Raw genomic sequence first — 16,007 nt, 5'->3', positions numbered from 1 at the left:
TCGTGGTGTGTTCTATAATACCTTTATGGCGTATTTGATGTGACCTACGTGGCGTACTCTGTGATATTGTGTGATGTATTTTGTAACTCCCCTAGGGAGGAATATGGTCAAATGCTTTTGTGTCGTAATTTGGGAAGCTTGAGACTTCTCTGCTAATCGATGCTATGATATCACAAGTTTGCTTGGAAATTTTAGAATGTGTCACCTATCAAAGTAAGTTGTGGTCTGCTTATTGAGGATCTGTCTGGCATCCTTGTAGTTACAAAACTAGTATGAGAATCCACCAAAAGTAAGATCAGTATGGAGTTCTCTATAAAATATTTGTTAATTATTCATTTGCCAAGAATAATATTGGTGAATATTAAACCTGGGAAAAAAGTATTCAATGTTTTTTTGAAGGAGAATCCATCGAAGGTAGGCTTTGTATGGATATTCTTTTACGAAGTACATTTATTTTTTGAGAAGGACACAAGATTTGTATTGACTGGAAAAGTCTGAAATTCATCCAAAAAGGGACATGCAAATAGATTAGTCAGGTATATAAGTTAGGGAATTTGTATACGTTGATATAGGAAAGTATTTGCCAAACATAGTGATGAAACCCGAAACCTTTATGATAAGGAATTCAACTTGAATTGCTTCAAGGTAATTTAGGTTAAGACTCACTAAGTTCACTTGAACTTACAAGTGTTTGTTTATATTTCAGGTTCCGCTGCAAGAATGAGTACGCCTGGAAGAGCCAAGCTAGGATCATGCCAAAGTGGTAGTGCAAGCTGCAATATAATGCATACAGTGGGCATCTTAGAAGTATGGTGTATAGCATACAATGCCATGAAGAGTATGTTTTTAATAAATTTTTATGTTATAATATTGTATTCTGTTTAATATTAGATTGTAGTTTATTAAACAACCTCTTTCATCTTAAAGAACAATAAATAATCGAATAAGAAGTATTTTTAGAATAATATACATCAATTGTAAAATCTTGGCTAAGTGTTTTCTGGTGTAACATCCGATACCCAGATTTGGTGATTCAAGTCGGGTAGATGATGTTACAGACATAGTAAGTTTAAATGTTAATATGAAATGAATTGATGTGCAAAAAGGGTTATATGCATGCTTCATTGATAATGGAAGCTTTTGGCATGAATGTGTATGTGAAATGGTTAAAGTTCAAATTTGAATTTATTTTATGCATTTGATATCATGAAAGTACCACTAAGCTTTCTTGTTCAACATGCGATTTGTTTATTCTATGCATAGGTTTAAGTGGAACCCAAAGTTTTGAAAGCTGATTTCAACATCCAATTTGTAGTCCTTGACTCAACAATATTTGTACAGTTCCTTTCATTTTGATATATGACATGTACCTAGGTTTCGGTTTTGTATAATATGTGATTTTATTGATATGTAAAACTAGATATGGTGAATTTGATACAGCCAAATGGTTAGTTTTCATGTTTGAGAATGATATATAAAACTATGAATTGGATGAATAAATGTAACTATTGTAGAATGCAGGTGAATTAGTACCAAGTGACCAAACGATTAGTATAATGAAATTTGATTTGTGTTTGAATTGAAATGATGAAATTGATGTAATGCATATGTATATAATGTGTTAATATTTAGAAGTGGACCTATTGGAGATGTATCTTTGGCTAGAAAGGTGAATGGGAATATTGAATTTTTTTGTTTAGGTATTACAATTTGATACCTTTTGGACCATTTGCAAATAGACGATCACGTTGCGACGTTGAGCCTTTAACGTCACGACGTGATCAAGTCAGTGATTTGTATCATGACAAGGAACCCCTAATGTAACACCCCTAACCCGTATCCATCATCGAAGTAGGGTTACGAGGTATTATCGATCAATACACATCATTTAACATACATAATTCATAGATGTAACACCCCAAACCCGACCTAGACATTATGGTCAAATCCGCGATCCACATTGAAGTGTGATTTGAAAAGCATCATTCTATTGAAAAATCTGTACTATATAAAAACCCTCGTAGTGATATTTTAAAAAACTTTAGGGTATCTTGTTCGTTTTTAAAAACTCAAGTAGGTTTAGCAAAAAGCTCAATCATTTTAGATTATTATTGCACTTTAAAAACCATGTTTGCTTTTGGGAGCTTTTAAAGTATGTTGCAATGGCATGGTGTTTTAAAAGCATTTAATCTTATGAAAAACCAAGACCTACTCCTAACAGACATGATCCAAGATAAATAAAACCCAAATCAAAAGTAAATCTTTAAAAAAGCCTTATTACATAACAAATACCCCAAATTAAATGGCTTAAAGATTAAAAGTTTAAAACAAAAGCAAAAGCAGTTGTATGGCCTTATCGAGTCCCCCACAGTACCAATCCGCCTAAGGATTACCTGCATAGGAAAGTAGAAGGGTGAGTTTATGAAAACGCAGTGTGTATTCCCTTTACAATAGTCAGTCAAACAGTAGGAAAAAAAAGTTTAGGCCTAAGCCCATTTTAGTGGCAGTCCAATATCAGTTAGGGCCATAGCCCTTTACAGTATCAGTAACAGAAATGCAATCAGAAGTCCTACCCATCCATCCTCTACATTCCATTCCGTCTAGCCCTACACTCCATGTGGGGATAAAATCAACCCAGCATCCCTACACTCCAAAATATAGCATCGGTTGTGGCACTAAACAATATTTGTAGCAGAGCTGCCGGTACAATACACTTCCTCCAAATATATCAAACCCACCACCATGCAACATGTCATGTCAAAATATCATACGTGTATGTAAAATGTCATGTTCGAATACAGTCATACATATCATAGGGGTATATTAGTCATTTATCTCACGGGGGTATAACGGTCATTTCATCAAATTAGGGTTTAGGCATACTTACCGACCCATCAGTAGGTCCACAGTTGTCTTGGGCGACTCATGCAACCTTAATAGTCAAACAGTGATAACGGGCCCAAAGCCCATAATGCGACCCATATGGGCCCACACGCCCGTGTGGCCCAATAAGTTCAAAAATGACCTTGGCCGTGTAAACTACACAGCCTGGCCCAATAATCTCCACACGTCCGTATGGTTTACCCGTGTAGGGCCCACGAGCTCGTGGGGCCCACACGGCCCATTTCGGCCCAATGTGGCTTAAAACGGCCTAAGCCCATGAAATCGCTCATGGTGGCCTCTACGATCAACCGCTCATGTTTTACGAGTTCAGACTACAACACGAGTGAGCGTACGCTCGTGTAGCGTCAATGGTCATACTTTTTCGGCTTTTGTTGATCTACGTTTAAAGCAGTGTGGTTATACACCTGTTAACGAAAACGTGCGAAAATTGCACAAGTACTCCAACCTACATTCATTCACAAGACTCAATTAATCACAAACCAATCGACCTATCCAAAACCCCCCACCAAACTAACTTGCCCAAAAACTTACCCCTCACTTGAATAGATCAGCTGATTATGGCTTACTCGCTGAATCCATTTGCAAGAGACCAATCAATAGGCCTTAGGGGTTATCTGCATTCCAAACAGCACTTATCAACCATCAACATTGAACAGTTTGTACTAGACAAAAAGCCACTTACCGAAAACGCAGAGTCCAGATTAGAGGGAACGAACAATCAGCCACACTCACACAATGCCGAAAGTATAGAGAATGATAGAGGCGAAGTGTAACAATCGTTCCCCTATCAACAAACGACAGAAAGAAAGAGATGTTTAGAAAGAAAGATCCTAACGGTAGAGAGAAACAGAAAGGAAATCATGAGCACTTATCGATCGTCAGAGAACTCTTACAAAACCAAAAACAAAACACAAATAAATGAGTAAAAGGAATGAAGTATTTGACTAATCACAAAAACGTGGAAGGAGAAGAGAACCGAAAGACAAAAATGAGGGGGAGGAGTAGAAGAATTCGGTTTAGCAATACGAAAGAGAACACTTGACAAAATCCAAAGGAATAGAGATGATGAGAGAAAGGGGTACGGCTGAGGTTTTGAGAAGTAGAGGAAAGAAGGGAATCGGTTAGACAAATTTGTAGGGAAAGAAAAAATCGACAAATGAAATAAACCTCAGTGATACGAAATAAGCCAAAACAAAAAATATCACTAACACTCCCAAGCACAATTCAGCCTTGAGGAAGCAAAGGGCAAAAAGAATGTGACAGAAATGAGGTGAAGAGAAAAGTATTAAAACCAATCCCAAAAACATCTCAATCCAAATTCCCCAAAAGTGCCTAGAACCTCTATTTGGCACAACACAACCTCTCCCCTCAACTCCTCACAATCTTCTCCCCAATTTCCTCCACAAAGTCCTCCAACCCATCACTATCCAAATCCCCCTTTTTCCTCCTAAATTTCGGCTACATGATCCCCTACTCCACTCAAACACCCCAACCGTCCAAGCAATAGAGTCCCACTGCCATACAACCACCCACACACCAGCTTGCAAAATAAAACACACTTGCCCGCAGCAAGACTCGAACCCCAGTCTCCTAGCAATAGTAGCACGCCACTATCCCCTAGACCAGTAGGCTTTTTATATCATGCATTAACCATATTTATTTAAGGAGCCTACTATCTAAAGACAGGGTTAACTCAAGTAAAAATAAAATTTTGTACAAGCCAAGACTCGAACTCAGGATTTCTCCAACACTTCTCAAGACACTCAATTACTGAAAAAGACATGTATTTATGCAGCACAACATACAAAAAATACTTAAATTTTGGGGTGTTACAATACATTTATGCATTCATACTCAAATACCATTTAATTACAAACACATTGTCCTTTATAAGGGCTTACGAGGCCTTAAACATGCTTTAGAAGTGATTCGAGACTAAACTGATAACATATGAAAATTTTGGAAACTTAGAAAAACTTCATCCATACAGGGGTCACACGCCCATGTGAACAGGCCGTGTGCTGAGGACATGTCTTAGGCTGTGTGGAAACAGGGCATACATACTGACTTGTATCACACGGTCGAGGACGTGTCTATGTGCCGTGTGAAAACTGGAGGGTATACTGACTTGGCCACATGGCCAACCACACGCCCATGTTTCTAGGCCGTGTAACTCATTGACTTGATTTCTAAGCATCATCAGAGGACACACAGCTGTATACCATGATTGTGTGTCGCACACGGCTGAGACACACCCCCATGTCTCTGCCCGTGTAGACAATAATAGGCTATTTGCAAGGCCAATTTGCCACCCTAACTTCAATGTACCTACACAAGGCAAAATGTACAATTTCCATACACAAAGGGTAGCCAAATCAATCCCAATTCATGCACAATTCATGCTATACAAATACAACCATTTCACTTACTCAAATATATAGCAACTTAACATTCACAACCGAAAACCATCCTCAACTCAATCAACTCATTCACTGTATTACATACTATTTAACCACCGATTTGACATATAAATTTATGCCACAATAAGACCTTTCTCAAGCTTTCATCCACCATAATTCAAATAACCATATTAACTTCCATAATGTCTTGGTTACAACCATGCCAAAAGAAACCATCTCACAAGGCATTATAAACATCTTACAAAAGTCAAATCTCATGGCTATAATCACAACCAAAATACCACATCTAGCCTATACATGCCATATACCATAAATGTATAATTCAAAAGTACCAACTTAGATGTTTGATAGTACGATGATGTTCTCAACCATTTCTAATAACCAAACACATATCAATATTAACATAATTTACAAGCCAAATCTCATGGCTATAATCACAACCAAAATACTACATCTAGCCTATACATGCCATATACCATAAATGTATAATTCAAAAGTACCAACTTAGATGTTTGATAGTGCGATGATGTTCTCGACGACTCCCGGATCTGAGCTAGTGTTGATTCACTATAAAACATAGAAATATAACACGAAGTAAGCTTCATACCTTAGTAAGCTCGTATGTGAATAATTTAATTCATCAATTAAATGCAAATCAACCAGTTACACCTGACAAAACCATATACACATTAACTACGAACCTTTCTCATGTCTCAAAACATGATCAAATACAAACTCATCGAACTTTCACTATTTAATACTCGAATAGGTTCTTGATCGCGTGATTCGTAACAAGTAATAAATATTTATAATGAAAATCAAACCTAGACTAACTATTATCACAACGAAAAGGCAAGCGCACCTATCGAACAATAGTATAGTAATGACAAGACAGGGATATCGTACCTAAGGGAACCAAAAGTACTAGTAATAACTATCTTTTTATTATCTAACCTAAGAATAAAAGGGTTTGTTTTAATTAACTAATTATTTAAACTAAGAACGCACAGAGAAAAGAATTGGGGAATTGCTTTTGGGAAAATCGATTGACTTGAGACAATACCTAAGGAAAAATCCACCTAGACTTTACTTGTTATTCTGGCTCTGAATCGGACGATTTATTCATTCAACTTGTTCCGTAGAGATCCCTAAGTTATGTTATTATCCCTATTCAAGACTAATAACGTCTAATCCCTAGATTGAATAACTGAGACTTTTATCTAATTAACACTCTAGGGTTGCATTAACTCGATCTATGGATCCCCTTATTAGGTTTCACCCTAATCCGGCAAAATCTTGTCACCCTATTTCTAGGCGCGCAATCAACTCCGCTTAATTATGGCAAATGTACTCTTAGACAGGGTCTATTCCTGCTCTGAATAAGAGTATGTCTTGAATCAATATCCTGGGATATCAAAACAAGAATTAAGTACACATAATTAAGAACAAGTTAAATATTTATCATACGATTCAGAAAACAATAACAAGATTCGTCTTAGGTTTCATTCCCCTTAGGTATCTAAGGGGTTTAGTTCATAATAAAATAAGAGTACATCTCAAAAGTATAAAAATAACAAAACATAAAGAAAACCTAAAACTCCTGAAGGGGAATTGAGAAGAGATCTTCAGTCTTGATGATGAATCCGGCTTCTGAGATGGATCAATCGGCTTCCTTGGGTAATTCCTTACCCCTCTTCTTCGTCTCCCCTTTTCTCCTCCTCTAGTGTGTATTTATAGACTTTGGAATGCCTAGAAACCCTCCAAAGTGGCCTTTTCCAAATTGGACTTAACTTGGGCTCAGCAGGGACACGCCCGTGTGACACGGCCGTGTGACATGATTGCCAGGCCGTGTTTGATCCGTTAAATTGCACACAGCCGTGTGGGTCAATGGCCAAGCCGTGTGAATCGTGAAAGCCTTAGTCGACACCCTCAAGGACACGGGCGTGTGAGCTGTCCATGTGGCAAGGCTTAAGCCGTGTCATATTCTCGATTTGGTCCGTTTTATTCCTTTTTGGCTCGTTTTTGGCTCCTTTTGACTCTTGGTGCTCTCCTGAGTACAAAACATGAAATTAAAGCATTAGGAGCATCGAATTCACCAATTCTAATGAGAAATCATCTATAAAATGCATTAAACATGGGGTAAAAATATGTATAATTTATGGTTTATCAGTTCTGCACATACCTGTATTGCCTCATACTACCTTTTTCTCAACCACATCATTCTTACCCATTGAACCATTCGGAATAGAAATTGGATACTCAGGAGTCTTGTACGATAAATACCTATACCATGGCCCATAGCCAAATCAAGGTAACTTATCCGAAGAACTATTATCATGGCCCAAAGCCAAATCAGTAAAATACGCACCCGAAGTGCTAATATAATGGCCCAAATCCAACTCAACAATCACTTACTGACATGTCAATAGTATCCAAAACTATTCTTAAGGTTCAACTGGGCTTTCACACTTTTCGTTTCTATCATTAAATGCATTTGTAGAGTCGTTTTCACAATTCATACATTATCCATAATCCCGTTTTAACAATTTTGCAATATTAAAGCATTTTTAGCATACATTTATAATGTAATTATCACATAGAACTTACATCATATTTGGAATTAACGGATTAGGTCGACTACTCGATAACCTTGCTTTTCCCCTGATGTAAATCTGAATTCTTTCTTTCTTGATCTATATGAATTCAAAATTAACTTATTTATTCATCTACTCATTCAGTTGATCCAAAAATATACATTTGGGCATTTTTACACATTATCCCTTAAACTTTCGCATTTAATCAATTTAGTCCCTATTTCACAAATACACAAAATTCACACAATTCAACAAAACCCATACTTGGTCGAATTATATATAGGTCTCTAATAGCCCAAAAATTTCATTTATTTCATATTTTAACCACACAATTTGCACATTTCACAATTTAATCCCAACTATGCTTTTTCATCAAAAATCACTTAACAAAACATATAAAACTATCATCAAGCTTTCATATTTCAACATTAAACATCAAAGAACACATTAAATAATGGAAATTCTCAAAATCTTTAACAATTTCAAAATTAAAGGTACGAGCTAGCTGGAATACAAAGCAATGATCTCAAAAATGTAAAAATCATCAAAAATCGAGCTCAAAAAACTTACCAATTAAGCTATGAAGATGTGAAACCCTAATATGCATAAAAATGGTGTTTTTCACCTTGGAATTTCCGCAATGGAAAAAAGGATGAACAAAAATCATGTTTTGTTATATTTTTATTAACTTAATTACATAATCACTTATTTACCCTTAATGAATAAACATAGAAATTTATAATGCATGTCCATTAATGTCCATTAATACTACCAATGGTCTAATATCATAGCAATTAATCATAGCAATTAAGCACTTTAAACAAATAGTATGCAACTTTTGTATTTTGCGCGATTAAATCATTTTATCAAATTAAACATCCAAACGATAAAATTAGCTCACGAAATTTTCACACATATCAAATAACATGTTGTAAATACCGAAAATAATATTAAAATAATTTTTTGACACCGAATTTGTGGTTCTGAAACCATTATTCTGATTTAGCTAAAATCGGGCTGTTACACCCAAAGTCACAATGTCAACCTCATATTTTGCAAAATTTATAATTTTATCCTAATTTGGCCTCGAGTTAGCAGAAGAGCTTTCGTAAGCTCATATAAGACTCGAAAATGATTATGTAACATATTATGAATGTGTAATATACTTTTCTACATGTGTAAATGGTTGCGTAGTGTATAATTGATTGTAGTTTCTCTGGTAACGGATGTAGCTTCCCATAGCTTGGACCCAGCAACCAGGTTAGGCATGCAGTGTTAAAAAACACCTTCAGCATTTGAAATACTAGAACTACCAAAATGAAAGGTCGAATTATGTGGAAAAGATAAACATCATTTATCTAATCCAACTGCTTTCTCAGAATTTAAAATTTTGTCCTTATCCCAACTTCCTTCCACCTTACTAGTAGCTGACACACGTATCCATAAGATATGTTGTCCTTGCATTTGCCAATAAGCCTAAGCTTAAATAGTCTCCGGCCACTCATACATAATCAACCCCTTTGGGAGATCAAGGAGCATCAGAAATCTTGACACATTATGACCAATAACACTTTATAGTAGCAAACTAATGGGATACTTTCATAACTAAAAGTGACCTCTAAAAAGTCTTGACATTGCCATCAAATCCTTTTCTTATGCATCAAGGGTTTAGCAATATGCAAACGAACCCTAGTACACATAAAGTTATTCAAATAATTATGTTGCCCTGATGTATCATAATCCAAAAGTATTCCCATAGCATTCCCTAAACTATTAGTCAAACTTTCAAAAGCAAATTTAGGGGGAAGTCGTGCACTGGCACCTAGAAATCGACAAAAGCAAAATTAATCTCCTCAAGATCCTCACCTTTTTAAAGTTGATGAAGAAGAAAAATATAGTTATTAAATGACCAAGGCCCCTAAGAAATCATCTTCTTCAAATCGATGATATGGTAGAATTGAATTAGATACAAGCCACTCTCTTCCATCGGTTTAATCGTGGCCCTTTTCAGCAAGCAGCATAGCATAAAGAGAGTACGTTCCATGGCATTAAAGTTAACCACCCTTTCTCCCAAAAACTTACCCTAAAGGTAATAATCATAGTTGATTTCATCCTCTACCCTAGCATCCCCATCAAACACTAGTTCAACATCTTTTTTCTTGTGGAAGACAACCCTTGCAAAGCCTCATCCATCCCCAATAAAATCGAGAAGCGACAGAACCAATCAGACAAAATAGAACCTTTCATTAGCAACTTGACAAAGCTATACAAAACCCTACACACCGACAGGACAAACTTGCACCCACAACCCTACACGTCGATAGAATATAACTTACCTTGTAAAAATAATAAAATTTTAATCATATCTTAAGTTAGTTGGTGACTGATTAACTTATGATATCAAATCAATTGAGGATTTAAATAATAATATAGATAATAAATAAAAATATAATGTGGTTTATTCATCAATATTTTTAGAATTAAAACCATCCAATAATAATAAATCAGAAAAAAATAAAAAATCTAAAAATTTTATAAACACAAATAAATGACAATAATGACATAAAAATCAATGAAACATTCAAATTTCAATTAAAAATTTAACATTATTATTCCTAAATCATAATTGAAGTGTGAAAAATTTGGAATTCAACCACCAAAACAAACATCATATTCATATATATATATATATACACACATATAAAAGAAGGAAAGAAAATATATATGGAAACATTGAGTTCTAAGTTAGTTATTTGAGTTTCAAAATAAGTTTTCTAATTATAAAGTGGGTTCAATTTATTAAATTAAATTTAATAATAAATTATATTAATTAATAAATACAATAAAGTAAATGTTAATTCAATTTACATCTGTTTTTTTAAACAAATTTTAACTAAGAAGAAAATAATGATATAATAATTAATAAAAACATAATTCGTTACACTTCTATTTATTTTTAATAATTTACAAAATAATAAAGTAATACTTTTATATTATTATTTATATATTTTATAATTAAATTTCAAAATTCAATACCATTCAACTAATTAAAATCATTTCAAACAATAAACACATTAACAAAGTACATAACTAACTAAAAAGAAAATGGTGTCCTTGTTATTATCACAAATATAGACATAATTTATTAATTAAAAAGAAAATGGCAATTTAGCATAATTTAATATTATATGGCTGCATTTTTCAAAAGAAAAAAATATTATATGGCTGCAAGCAGAATTATTTGATCTAAAGGGACATACATGCACCAAGACACATTCATATATTAAAAGTTTGCAACTTTTCAACCTATAGCTCAAGCAAAAGCTCTATCTTATTGTGAAATTTTTAGATAAATTCTTGAGTCAGGTAACTTCTTATACAACTTAGTATTTATTTTAAATTGAGAAGATTTATTATTTAGATTCTGTTCATTCATTCCTCTTGATAATTTTTTAATTTAAATTTGACTAAAAAATAAAAATTTCCTCTACTCTCTCTTTCTTTTTACATTTTATTTATTTATTATGTTGGATTTCATTTAGATTTTTGGATAGATTTTTATTTTTGATTTATCGGTTTGCTTTAGATTTTATGGGTTTGGACTAATAAATATAATAAATCGTTCTAAACTATTTTTTATTTACTCAATTAGTTTCGGTTTTGATTTTTGATTCAATAACGATTCCAAATAATTCACTAAAACTTGATTTAATGTTTTTGTATCTGGACTGATACACTAGTTAGTTCTCGGATGCACCAATTAGATCAACCGATCTATGGTTTGTGACATATCATTGTACAATTATTTTTCGTAACAATATTATCTTCAGAATTTGAATCTAAATTTTATCTTAAAAGTATTTTAATATATCTTATCACTATACCTATTATTTGATAACTATACGTAGATGGTTTTTACTTTTATTTTTAACCGGCACCTATAGGTTAGGTTTGTTAAGAGTTACGACATTTTTAAATAAACAGCCAAACCTATAAGTTAGAATGGATATAGGCCATGCCCACCCATCATAATCCAGAGCACCGCAGGTTCACAAAATCATCGGTAAAATTTTCATAAATATTAAAATTGTGAAATTGTTAGTTTTATTTTTGAGGATTTGTTAAATATTATTTTGTTTTAGAGATATCAGTAATCATTCATTTTTTTATATTTAGTTTTGTGTGATATGAGTAAAATTGGATTTAAATAAGAAAAAAATAATTTTTTTTGAATTTTAAATTAATTGAATTGAGTTATTTTATTTTTCGAGTCAATTTAGATAAGTAATTTAATTTTCAAGTTCGAGTTGAGTCGAGTTAAATTTTACAATTCAAATAACTCAAATAATTTGAATAACTTGAATAATATATCGGTGCAAATGCCCATTTTGATCATGTCAATTTTAAAAATAAACAAATTGACCTTTTCCAACAAAAAATACAAACCAATTCAAAATAGTTTTAAAATAATTTTCAAATTTTTAAAATATCTATAAAAATTATAAAATTTCATAAAAGATTCTAAAGAATATATAAATAAAAGTTAAAATAATTAAAATAATTTCTAAAATAATAATTTTGGAGATCTAAACAAGTAAATTATCAATTCAAGTTTATCATATTAAAGTATCTTACTTTTTTGCTCTTATTTTGCTTTGAAAGATTTTTCAAATATTTATTGTATCAAATTTATGTACTCTAACATGCAATTAGTTATTGTAACAATATTTTAATTTGACATGTTCTATGTTTTTAATTTTATTCGAATAATTTCACTCGATTTAGTTTGATTCGATTAGACTCGAATCGAATTTTATTCACTCGACTTGATTAAAAAAAATCAAATCAAGTTAGGATAATAAAATGTAACTCGTCAACGCAACTAACTCATAATTTTTTTACTCAATTCGATCGAACACTCACCATTAATTTTAAAAGATGAATTAAAAACTCTTTAGGGAATTATATAATTTTGTTTAACATATTTTTTCTTTTTTTTTATTAAATTCTTGCAAATTGATTTGCTTTACTAATATTTTCGTGCCAACATATAATATATATATATATATATATATAAGAGATTAACTTTGAATGTTACATGCATTGTGATATTACGTGCTTAATAATTAACTTATTAATTGAAATATTATAATAATAATTTAATAATAATTAAAATATTTTTAATTTATTCAACATAAAATATAGTTTTACTTTATTTAATAAATATAAAATAACGTTATTCAAAATAATAACTATTTAACATAATTAACTTTAATATTAATTATGTGATAATTAATATTTTTATAATTCTATTCAAGTAATAATTCCATTTTATATCAATAAAGTTAGTAGAACTTTTATTTATGTCAAAAATTTTTAACTAATAATTGTAAATAATAATTTTAATTATCACAATTTTTCCTATATTTTATTCCTAGAGTACTATTTAAGTAATAACTATATTTTAAAATTAATACAACTTAACTAATAATTGTAATTTAAATTTTAATTATTTTTAAATATGTAATTATTATAACTTCTATTAAATTATAATTATTTTTAAATTTTTAAATTTATAATTATGACAAACTTCTATTTTCTAACTTTTTAATTAATAATTATAAATTAAATATTATAAATCATTTTTAAATATGAATTTAGTAATATGATGGAAAATAAAGAGTATTCTATTATTTCAAAAGTTTCTCTAATATTTTATACTTGGTGCCTAATCAAATAGTAACTCTATTTAAATTAGCATAACTTTTTAAATTAATAATTGTAATTTTAATTTTAATTATTTTTAAATGTGCAATTCTCACTATTTCTATTAAATTATAATTATTTTTAAATGTATAATTATCATAACTCCTACTTTATTTTAAATTTTTTAATTAATAGTTCTAAATTAAATATTATAATTAATTTTAAATGTGAATTTAGTAATGTGATAGAAAATATTATTTTTATTAGTTCAAAAAATTCTCTAAATTCGTGTTTTTATATATTATTATGCTTTGTATTACATTTATTTTTAAAAAGGGAAAATTCAATAGTTCATTCATGAATAAATACAATTCGGGGAAGCATCTGTCCTAAATAGTGAAGGACAAGCTCCATCAACACAACAAAGGCTTTAGCCTTAACATCAAATGAATATTATGGCACGTTGACAACTTGACTCTTTCACAATTCAAGCACGACATATTTGAAGTGATTGAAAGTACTTAATAAAGAAAATCAGCCCTGAATGGTCCAAAGCGGTGGACAAAAATCGACAAAAGAATCAAACATCCTAGTAAGGAAGGTGACAAAACCATCCCTAAATTATCATTTGCAAAAGCAAAACTATATGCATAAGTAAGACAAAAAAAATGCTACAAGAGCAAACAAAAATTTCTAAAAGTGAAAACTTATTAAACAATAATACAAACAAAAAACATATAAAACTTAGACAATACGGGTCCAAACCAACTCTTGAAATCATTTATTATTTTGAAATACTCTAAGAACATAACAAATTAAGACGTTGACAAAGAGCCGCCACTTTTCAAGAGAAACTGTTGGTGACCAATGGAGTTTCAACAATGATAGACACCATTATCTACTCACACAATTTATGAAGACAATAAAGATACCCACAAAATATATCTGCAAACTAAAAAGAGAAAAAACCTATGAAGTGAATAAAAAAATAGATTAAAGAAAAAGGTGAACCATAGCCAACCTTACATTTATTGTTTTTAAATAAGCTATTGTTTACGTCAAAGATAGCAAAGAGATAAATTAGATTCATAACAGAAATAAGAGATTGCCATATTAAATAAGGGATAAAACTTGAAGACTTATTTTCTAATAGTTCTTCTTACTTTGGTTGTTATGATTATATTATATTAAGCTAGTTTAGTTGATGTTTAAGAGGGTTTTTAATTAATCTTTTAATATGTTAGTTAGTCTTAAAAATTTCTATATATAAGTTTAAAGACTAAATGATTGAGATCATTTATCAGTTCATTAAGGAATGTTATTGTGAGAGTGCATTTGAGATAGCAAAATCTTTGTTGGTGATTTTACAAACTAAATTCTCAATGGGAGCATTTAGTAGTGATGGATTTAGTACTTGAGTACAAAAGCGTGGATTCTACACTTGAGTGTGTTAGGAGGACTAGGATCATTGGTCATATCAAGTTCAAAGGTTGTGGATTCGTCTCACTCAATTAGATTCCACAGATGTAGGGAAACCAAATTGCAAAACTAAATTGCGTAAACAATTTTATTGTTCCTTGTTTTCTATTGTTTATCACAATGTTATTAGAAGTACCAACATGTGATGTCACTTCTGCTCATACTCCATTTCCTGCAATTTAAGAATCGATTCAGATCAGCAATATGATATTTTATTTTTAATTTAATTTTCATTTAATATTAATTTTAAATAATTTTATTTAATTAAAATATCATACTTCATAATTTAATTGGTTTAGAGTTTTTTTTAGTGAGAGATAATGATTGGATTAAAAGTAGCAACTGAATCATAGTTCACATATCATTTCTTTAAAAAAAAAACAAAGTACCAAAATTTAAAAAAAAATGATATAAATGAGTATCAATTTTGTGCATAATGTATTAATTATATGTTGTATACATATTAGATATTTTGCAATATTATTGGCATTTTTATCGGTCACCATGTTTTACATTACTTTAGGGTCCGTTTGTTTGCCAGTAAAATATTTTCCGAAATATAATTTCTGGAAAATGATTTAGTTTTTTGAAAATGATTTACTTTTCTGGTGTTTAGATGGATCTGTATAAAATATTTTCTACTGTTTGGCAGATTTCCTGAAAATATTTCATAAAAGCTGTTTTAAATGAAACAAATATATATGTAAGAATTTATTATGAACTCTTCTTAACCTTTAACTATTCAAGTTCTTTTTTCACATGGAATATTATTTTTTTTCACATATTTTAATTATTGATTAATTATAAATTAATCACAATTGGTAACTTTTAGCTATTCATACGATTTGCTTGAGGCAAAAAAAAGGAAAAAAATTTCACTTATTTTGAAGAAGTCTTATTTTTT

This window comes from Gossypium hirsutum, chromosome A07 (assembly GCF_007990345.1).
Source record: "Gossypium hirsutum isolate 1008001.06 chromosome A07, Gossypium_hirsutum_v2.1, whole genome shotgun sequence".
NCBI lineage: Eukaryota > Viridiplantae > Streptophyta > Magnoliopsida > Malvales > Malvaceae > Gossypium > Gossypium hirsutum.
The sequence above is the reverse complement of the archived record's forward strand: the minus strand, read 5'-3'. Positions refer to the sequence as shown.